Genomic DNA, 8525 nt, shown 5'->3' with positions numbered 1-8525 from the left:
TCTTGGGAGAAAATGAAAGAAAAAGGAAAAGAAAATAAGAAATGAAATGAATGGATGAGGTTAAATCCTCAAATTTGGCTTAAACGCGAAAAGACCAAATTGCCCTTAAACTTCATTTAAAATTACAAGAATCTGGTGCCAGTTCGTGCAGTATGTCGCGCCGCGGCCTTAAATGTCGTGCTGCGACATTTGACTAAGTCTGGGATCATTTTAAACCTAACTTCTGATCTTTATTTCAGTAGAATGCCGCGCCGTGGCCTCGTTTGTCGCGTCGCGACCCAAAGCTCGACCTGAGCCCTTCTCCCGCGTACAAGACTTTAACACCCGAACACGTCTCAAATCCTTCATACGCCTATCGTACATACACAATACACCTATAAATCATATACGGGGAAAACAGGGTGTTACATGATAGCAACACTACTGCAAAAGATATATAGGATGAGATCAAACGACAACAAGAAGGTTATGACATGTCAGACGTTACTAAATTGAATAAGGCTCTAGGATTGTATGAAAATTTCAAGCAGGAACCAGAAGAACTACTCAAGGACACCTACCGTCATTTCAATGGTGTTCTCAATGAGTTGAAAAGGTGTAAGATTGTAAAAGTACATGGTGAAGTCAACATGAAATTCCTCAAAAAGCTCAATGCTGATTGGCTTCCTTATGGAACCATTGTTCGATCTACCTAAGAGATTGACAAGTTGACTATTCATGAGCTTGTTGGAGTTCTTATGCATTACCAACCTGAGGTGTCTAAACTTCAAGAAGGAAGGAAAGAGTCTTCTCCGGGCGATCCTCTTGCCCTAATTGCCAAAAAGAAGAGCAAATCTTTTACAACTTCCAAAAGCTTGTCCAAGAAAGTGCTTGTTGAAGAATCAACTGATTCTGAAGAGTTGAATCTTTCTGATGTTGATGATTCTCACCTTGAATTAGTCAAGATGGCAGCCATGTTCACAAAATCCTTGAACAAACACAAGTTTAAAGGCAAATCAAGCAATCAACGCAAACACTCATCATCTTCCTCGTACTACAAGAAAGCTGATCAATCCAAACAACAACGTGCTGATGATTCCAAGAAGGAAGATTCAATCTGTTTCAATTGTGACAAAGCTGGTCATTACTCTCGTGAGTGCAAGATGCCTAAGAAGAAGGACGCAGCTTACTACAAGAAGAAAATGTTGATGGCTAAGATTGTGGAAACTGGGGGAGAGCTGAAACCGGTTGATGATACTTGGTTTAACTGGACTAATGATTCAGACTCAGAGGTGGAACATGCAAATGTTTGCAAGGTGACTAAGCTCATCAAAGCTAAGGAAGCATTGTAGAATTCTGACTCAACATCTAACGATGATGAGGTACAATCAACTGAAATCTCACCTGATTTTATAAAAATGCAAAATGACTTGATGAAGAATCTGGTCTCAATCTCAAAAGAAGTCAAAGGCTTAAAATCTGAAAACAAGGTTTTAAAAGATAAAATCAAACTAAATGAGACAAGACCTTCCTCATCCAAATTGCAAACGGATGTGCAACGATTGACTCTCCAACTCAACTCTATAGAAACTGAGTTGGAAGATCTTAAGAAGACAATTCATCCGATTAAAGTCGAACGAATTGATTATCGTTTAAAATCTGAACGACTTGCAGAAAAAGTTCAATTCTTAGAAAAAGAACTTTCTGATTTAAAAAACCAACATGAACCCACACTTTCAAAGCTAAACAAGAAAATTATTCATTTGGAAAATGCCATAATTGAAAAAGACACTGAAATTTCTTCGTTGTCAAAAGAGTCTGTTCTAATGAAAGCTCAACTTGTTCGATATGAGGAAAAACTCTATCGTACAGAGCAATCTAAAGCTATCATTGATTTAGAACTTACAAAACAAACAATTTTCATGAACAGACCAAAAACGATTCATGATGAAAAGTAAGGGTTGGGTTTTGAAGATCCTAAGATCTTAGATGGAGCTTCCAAAAAGATTCCAGGATTATATTATTCTGATTTCTTTCAAGCTGGTTTACCACTGCATTTTGTGCATTCTTCTGATGTTGATTTTGATGATATTATTGTTAATCGCAACTCTAAAAAATACCATCAAATTAGCTTAATGTATGAGAAAATTAATTCAAAAATGGGTAAATCAAATCCTGATTTCTTGAAGGAACTTATTGAAACTGAAAAGAATGTGCAATGTGCTAATTATGTGCCGACACGTAGATTGGTTTACATTCCTACACTCATGCTAGAGAAATACATTTTAATGCTTGAGAATGAAGTGTTTAACAAACCTAGTTCCAGCATTGTTAACATAGATGAGGTGTTTGATGAATCAACTTTTGATGTGAAACCAATTCTACCTGTTTTACCTGCATGTTCTGATAATATTTTCCGTGAAGACCTAGCACATGAACTAACTGTTTTCTTTGAGACAGAATCTCTAGGTCAAAATTCTTTAGATAAAAAAATAGAACCTCATAATGAACCGATCATTGAACATTTGATAGATTTTGAAAGTCAACTTGATCCTTTGCACTATTATTATTTTCATTTACCTGCTGTACGTAATTTGAATCGTATAGTAGCTCAACTAGAAAAGGAGAATATTGACTTGCAACTTAAGTGCCAATCATTAGAACAAATGCTTGCTTTGTGTGATAAATTGCCTTCACTACCTAAGAAAGAATGTACTTATGCTTTTAAGGAGGGTGAAGTGATAGTTTCTGCTGAAGAATTATGTCTTGAGGTTAAAAACTTAAAACAAAAGATAATTCAACTGAAACTGGCTAACACACTTAAGCAATCGTCTAATGTTGAAACCAATGTGCTTGAATGTATTGGTGGGATTACTAAGAAGGGAAGGGAACAACAACATCTAAGGATGTAAAACCCATTACTATTCTTAAAAATCCTCTACGTTCTCAATTTGGCAATCGTGGTTCAAAAGTTGTTTCTACAACTCAATTTGTTGTCAAAAAGGTTCATTCTTCCGAAGGTTCTATGTCAACTGAAAAGATTCCTATGATTTCAATGACAAAAACTTCAAAAGCGAGTCTTCTAACTGTAGTGACCCGAACTTTTCCATGTTTATATATATATTAAATGAAATTGTTATTTACATGATTAAGTGTTTCCAACATATTAAGCTATTAAACTTGTTAAGACTTGATTAATTGAAATAGGTTTCATATAGACAATTGACCACCCAAGTTGACCGGTGATTCACGAACGTTAAAACTTGTAAAAACTGTACGATGACATATATATGGTTATATATATAGTTAACATGATTTTATTATAAGTATGTATCTCATTAGGTATTTTATCAATGAGTTATATACATAAAAATGAGACTATTAATTTAAGAAACTCGAAAACGATATATATAACGATTATCGTTATAACAACGTCTTACTAGGTACATATGAATCATATTAAGATATTGATACACTTGGTTAATTATGTTAAATGATAAGTAAATATATTATTAAGTGTATTAACAATGAAATATATATGTAAAAATAATACTACTAACTTAATGATTTCGAAACGAGACATATATGTAACGATTATCGTTGTAACGACATTTACCTGTATATATATCATACTAAGATATATTATATATCATAATATCATGATAATATAACAATTTAACATCTCATTTGTTATAATAAACAATGGGTAACAACATTCAACAAGATCGTTAACCTAAATGTTTCAAAACAACATTTACATGTAACGACTAACGATGACTTAACGACTCAGTTAAAATGTATATACATGTAGTGTTTTAATATGTATTCATACACTTTTGAAAGACTTCAAGACACTTATCAAAATACTTCTACTTAACAAAAACGCTTACAATTACATCCTCGTTCAGTTTCATCAACAATTCTACTCGTATGCACCCGTATTCGTACTCGTACAATACACAGCTTTTAGATGTATGTACTATTGATATATACACTCCAATGATCAGATCTTAGCAGCCCATGTGAGTCACCTAACACATGTGAGAACCATCATTTGGCAACTAGCATGAAATATCTCATAAAATTACAAAAATATGAGTAATCATTCATGACTTATTTACATGAAAACAAAATTACATATCCTTTATATCTAATCCATACACCAACAACCAAAAACACCTACAAACACTTTCATTCTTCGATTTTCTTCATCTAATTGATCTCTCTCAAGTTCTATCTTCAAGTTCTAAGTGTTCTTCATAAATTCCAAAAGTTCTAGTTTCATAAAATCAAGAATACTTCCAAGATTGCAAGTTTACTTCCAAGTTTTCTAAATCCATTCCAAGTAATCATCCAAGATCAAGAAACCTTTGTTACTTATAGTAGGTTATCTTTCTAATACAAGGTAATAATCATATTCAAACTTTAATTGAATTTCTATAACTATAACAATCTTATTTCGAGTGGAAATCTTACTTGAAATTGTTTTCGTGTCATGATTCTGCTTCAAGAACTTTCAAGCCATCCAAGGATCCTTTGAAGCTAGATCTATTTTCCTCATTTCCAGTAGGTTTATCCAAGGAACTTGAGGTAGTAATTATGTTCATAAGATCATTCGATTCATACATATAAAGCTATCTTATTCGAAGGTTTAAACTTGTAATCACTAGAACATAGTTTAGTTAATTCTAAACTTGTTCGCAAATAAAAGTTAATCCTTCTAACTTGACTTTTAAAATCAACTAAACACATATTATATATCTATATGATATGCTAACTTAATGATTTAAAACCTGGAAACACGAAAAACACCGTAAAACCGGATTTACGCCGTCGTAGTAACACCGCGGGCTGTTTTGGGTTAGTTAATTAAAAACTATGATAAACTTTGATTTAAAAGTTGTTCTTCTGGGAAAATTATTTTTCTTATGAACATGAAACAATATCCAAAAATCATGGTTAAACTCAAAGTGTAAGTATGTTTTCTAAAATGGTCATCTAGACGTCGTTCTTTCGACTAAAATGACTACCTTTACAAAAACGACTTGTAACTTATATTTCCGACTATAAACCTATACTTTTTCTGTTTAGATTCATAAAATGGAGTTCAATATGAAACCATAGCAATTTGATTCACTCAAAACGGATTTAAAATGAAGAAGTTATGGGTAAAACAAGATTGGATAATTTTTCTTGTTGTAGCAACGTGAAAATTGGTAACAAATCTATATTAATCATATCCTAGCTAACTTATATTATATTATACATGTATTCTAATATATTATGTAATCTTGGGATACCATAGACACACGTATGCAAATGTTTTGACATATCATATCGACCCATGTGTATATATTATTTGGAACAACCATAGACACTCTATATGCAGTAATGTCCGTTAGCTATACAGGGTTGAGGTTGATTCCAAAAATATATATACTTTGAGTTGTGATCTAGCCTGAGACGTGTATACACTGGGTCGTGGATTGATTCAAGATAATATATATCAATTTTTTTCTGTACATCTAACGTTGGACAACTAGTTGTAGGTTACTAACTAGGACAGCTGACTTAATAAACTTAAAATATTAAAATGTATTAAAAGTGTTGTAAATATATTTTGAATATACATTGATATATATGTACATATTTGTTATAGGTTCGTGAATTGACCAGTGGCCAAGTCTTACTTCCCGACGAAGTAAAAATCTGTGAAAGTGAGTTATAGTCCCACTTTTAAAATCTAATATTTTTGGGATGAGAATACATGCAGGTTTTATAAATGATTTACAAAATAGACACAAGTACGTGAAACTACATTCTATGGTTGAATTATTGAAATCGAATATGCCCCTTTTTATTAAGTCTGGTAATCTAAGAATTAGGGAACAGACACCCTAATTGACGCGAATCCTAAAGATAGATCTATTGGGCCTAACAAACCCCATCCAAAGTACCAGATGTTTTAGTACTTCAAAATTTATATCATATCCGAAGGGTGTCCCGGAATGATGGGGATATTCTTATATATGCATCTTGTTAATGTCGGTTACCAGGTGTTCACCATATGAATGATTTTTATCTCTATGTATGGGATGTGTATTGAAATATGAAATCTTGTGGTCTATTGTTACGATTTGATATATATAGGTTAAACCTATAACTCACCAACATTTTTGTTGACGTTTAAAGCATGTTTATTCTCAGGTGAATACTAAGAGCTTCCGCTATTGCATACTAAAATAAGGACAAGATTTGGAGTCCATGTTTGTATGATATTGTGTAAAAACTGCATTCAAGAAACTGATTTCGATGTAACATATTTGTATTGTAAACCATTATGTAATGGTCGTGTGTAAATAGGATATTTTAGATTATCATTATTTGATAATCTACGTAAAGCTTTTTAAACCTTTATTTATGAAATAAAGGTTATGGTTTGTTTTAAAAATGAATGTAGTCTTTGAAAAAAAAACGTCTCATATAGAGGTCAAAACCTCGCAACGAAATCAATTAATATGGAACGTTTTTAATCAATAAGAACGGAGCGTTGGTCTTAAAGAACCAGAATTTTTCATTAGTGTGTCTTATCGAGTTTGTTAGGATGCATTAGTGAGTCTGGACTTCGACCGTGTTTACTTGGAAAAAAAAAAAGATTGCTTAACAAATTTTGTTGGAAACTATATATTTTTAACATGTGAATATTATGTGATATATTAATCTCTTAAACATGTTTGATATTATGTGATAGATGTCTACCTCTAGAACAAGTCCCATTGACTCACCTAATAATATTGAAGAGTCAAATGTAAATTGGAATGATTCGTGGACTGATTCACAAGTTCCCAAAGAGGAACCGGAAGAAGAGTCGGAACCGGAAGAAGAATCGGAACCGGAAGAAGAAATAGAAACAGTGGGGGAAATAATAAAACGGTTAAGTAGAAGAAAATCCTCAACCAACCGACCAAAGTTAATTATGGTCAATGGTGTTTCCGCTAAGGAAGCAAAGTATTGGGAGGATTACCAATTCTTCGATGAATCGCATCCCGAAAAGGATTATGATGATATTATAGAAATTACCGCAACATAATTTAATAAGGCAAAAGAGAACAATAAGGGAAAGGGCATAAAAATTGAGAAATTTGATTCCAAACCCGATGAACTTTATATGTATCGTCAACACCCGTATTTCTTAAGTTGTGACAATAACCCGGGAACCTCTAAACCACCAGGTTTTTCTAAACCAATGTAGAAAACGACGGCTCGTATTAGGGGAACATCATATATCCCTAGAAACTTGGCAAAACGAACCTAAACCGAAGAAGAAGAAACGAGCGAGTCGGAATAAGATAGTTGTATTCGTGTGGTGTAATATATGTAATATAGTGTGCTTATGCTTTATGATATATGTAAAAATTGCTTGTATTAATAAGTATTTTTTTATGAATCTAACTCTTGTCTATTTTACAGTATAAAAACACAAAATGGATAGACAACCCAATATTTTAAGAGACCTACCCGGAGAAATGATTGATGAAATCTTGTCTAGAGTCGGTTAGAATTCCTCGGCACAACTATTTAAGGCGAGATCAGTTTGTAAGACATTCGAAGAACGTTCCAAGAATGCCTTGATTTATAAAAGGCTTTCGTTCGAAAGATGGGGGTTATCACATTGGGAAATCCATAAGTTACGATGTGTTTACTTTGACGCATATATTGCGGGGAACCCAAATGCTATTTTACGCAACGGGTTAAGAAATTATTTTGACTCAATATATCCGAATATAGGACTTCGTGATTTAGAAAAAGCGGCTAACATGCAACATAAAGAAGCATGTTATGCTTACGGGTTATTAATGTTCGCTTCTCACCAAAGTGAGAACAAGAACATCGGGCTACAACTATTAAACAAAACGTTCCCACAAGTGACGGAGTCGGTAATTGGGGTAAGAAATGAGGTTTTTAGGTTATTACGAGACTGTTGGTCATTACGTAACCTTCGTCCTTTTGACGACGTTACAACACGTTGTCATACTATCGGTCACAACGGTTACATTCCACAAGACCAAGGATGGGAAGTGGTATTAGTAAAACCATAATGCATGACTTGTTTCTGGACGTATGAATTATGTGTCTTTGTTGCCTTTGCTGAACGCCTTATTTATTAACTAGAATTATCTTCGCAACTACTTTGTATCAAAGTTTTATGTGCAATATTTCATGCTATATGTAAAATAGCGGTATTGTAAGTTTGCAAGTTATTGTATAAAAGTTTGAATATGATATATATTTTTTTGTGATTAGTTTTTCATATAGAATTGTAGTAGTTAAAATGGTATGTTAGCTACTAAGTATGAACTTAACTGGTAGGTACTACCCGAATTAAAGAGTATAAAATGCTAATATGAAGAAAGAGCTTTTATAAATAAGTTCATATTACACTACGAAATACTATTGACTACTCTTGATATTCTATATGATTAACTCGTTTCATTTGACTATTTTGAAGGAAATGGCACCGACTACTCGACACACCTTGAATATGA

This window comes from Rutidosis leptorrhynchoides, chromosome 1 (genome assembly GCF_046630445.1).
Source record: "Rutidosis leptorrhynchoides isolate AG116_Rl617_1_P2 chromosome 1, CSIRO_AGI_Rlap_v1, whole genome shotgun sequence".
In the NCBI taxonomy this organism is placed as follows: Eukaryota; Viridiplantae; Streptophyta; class Magnoliopsida; order Asterales; family Asteraceae; genus Rutidosis; species Rutidosis leptorrhynchoides.
Note: the sequence above shows the minus strand (reverse complement) of the source record.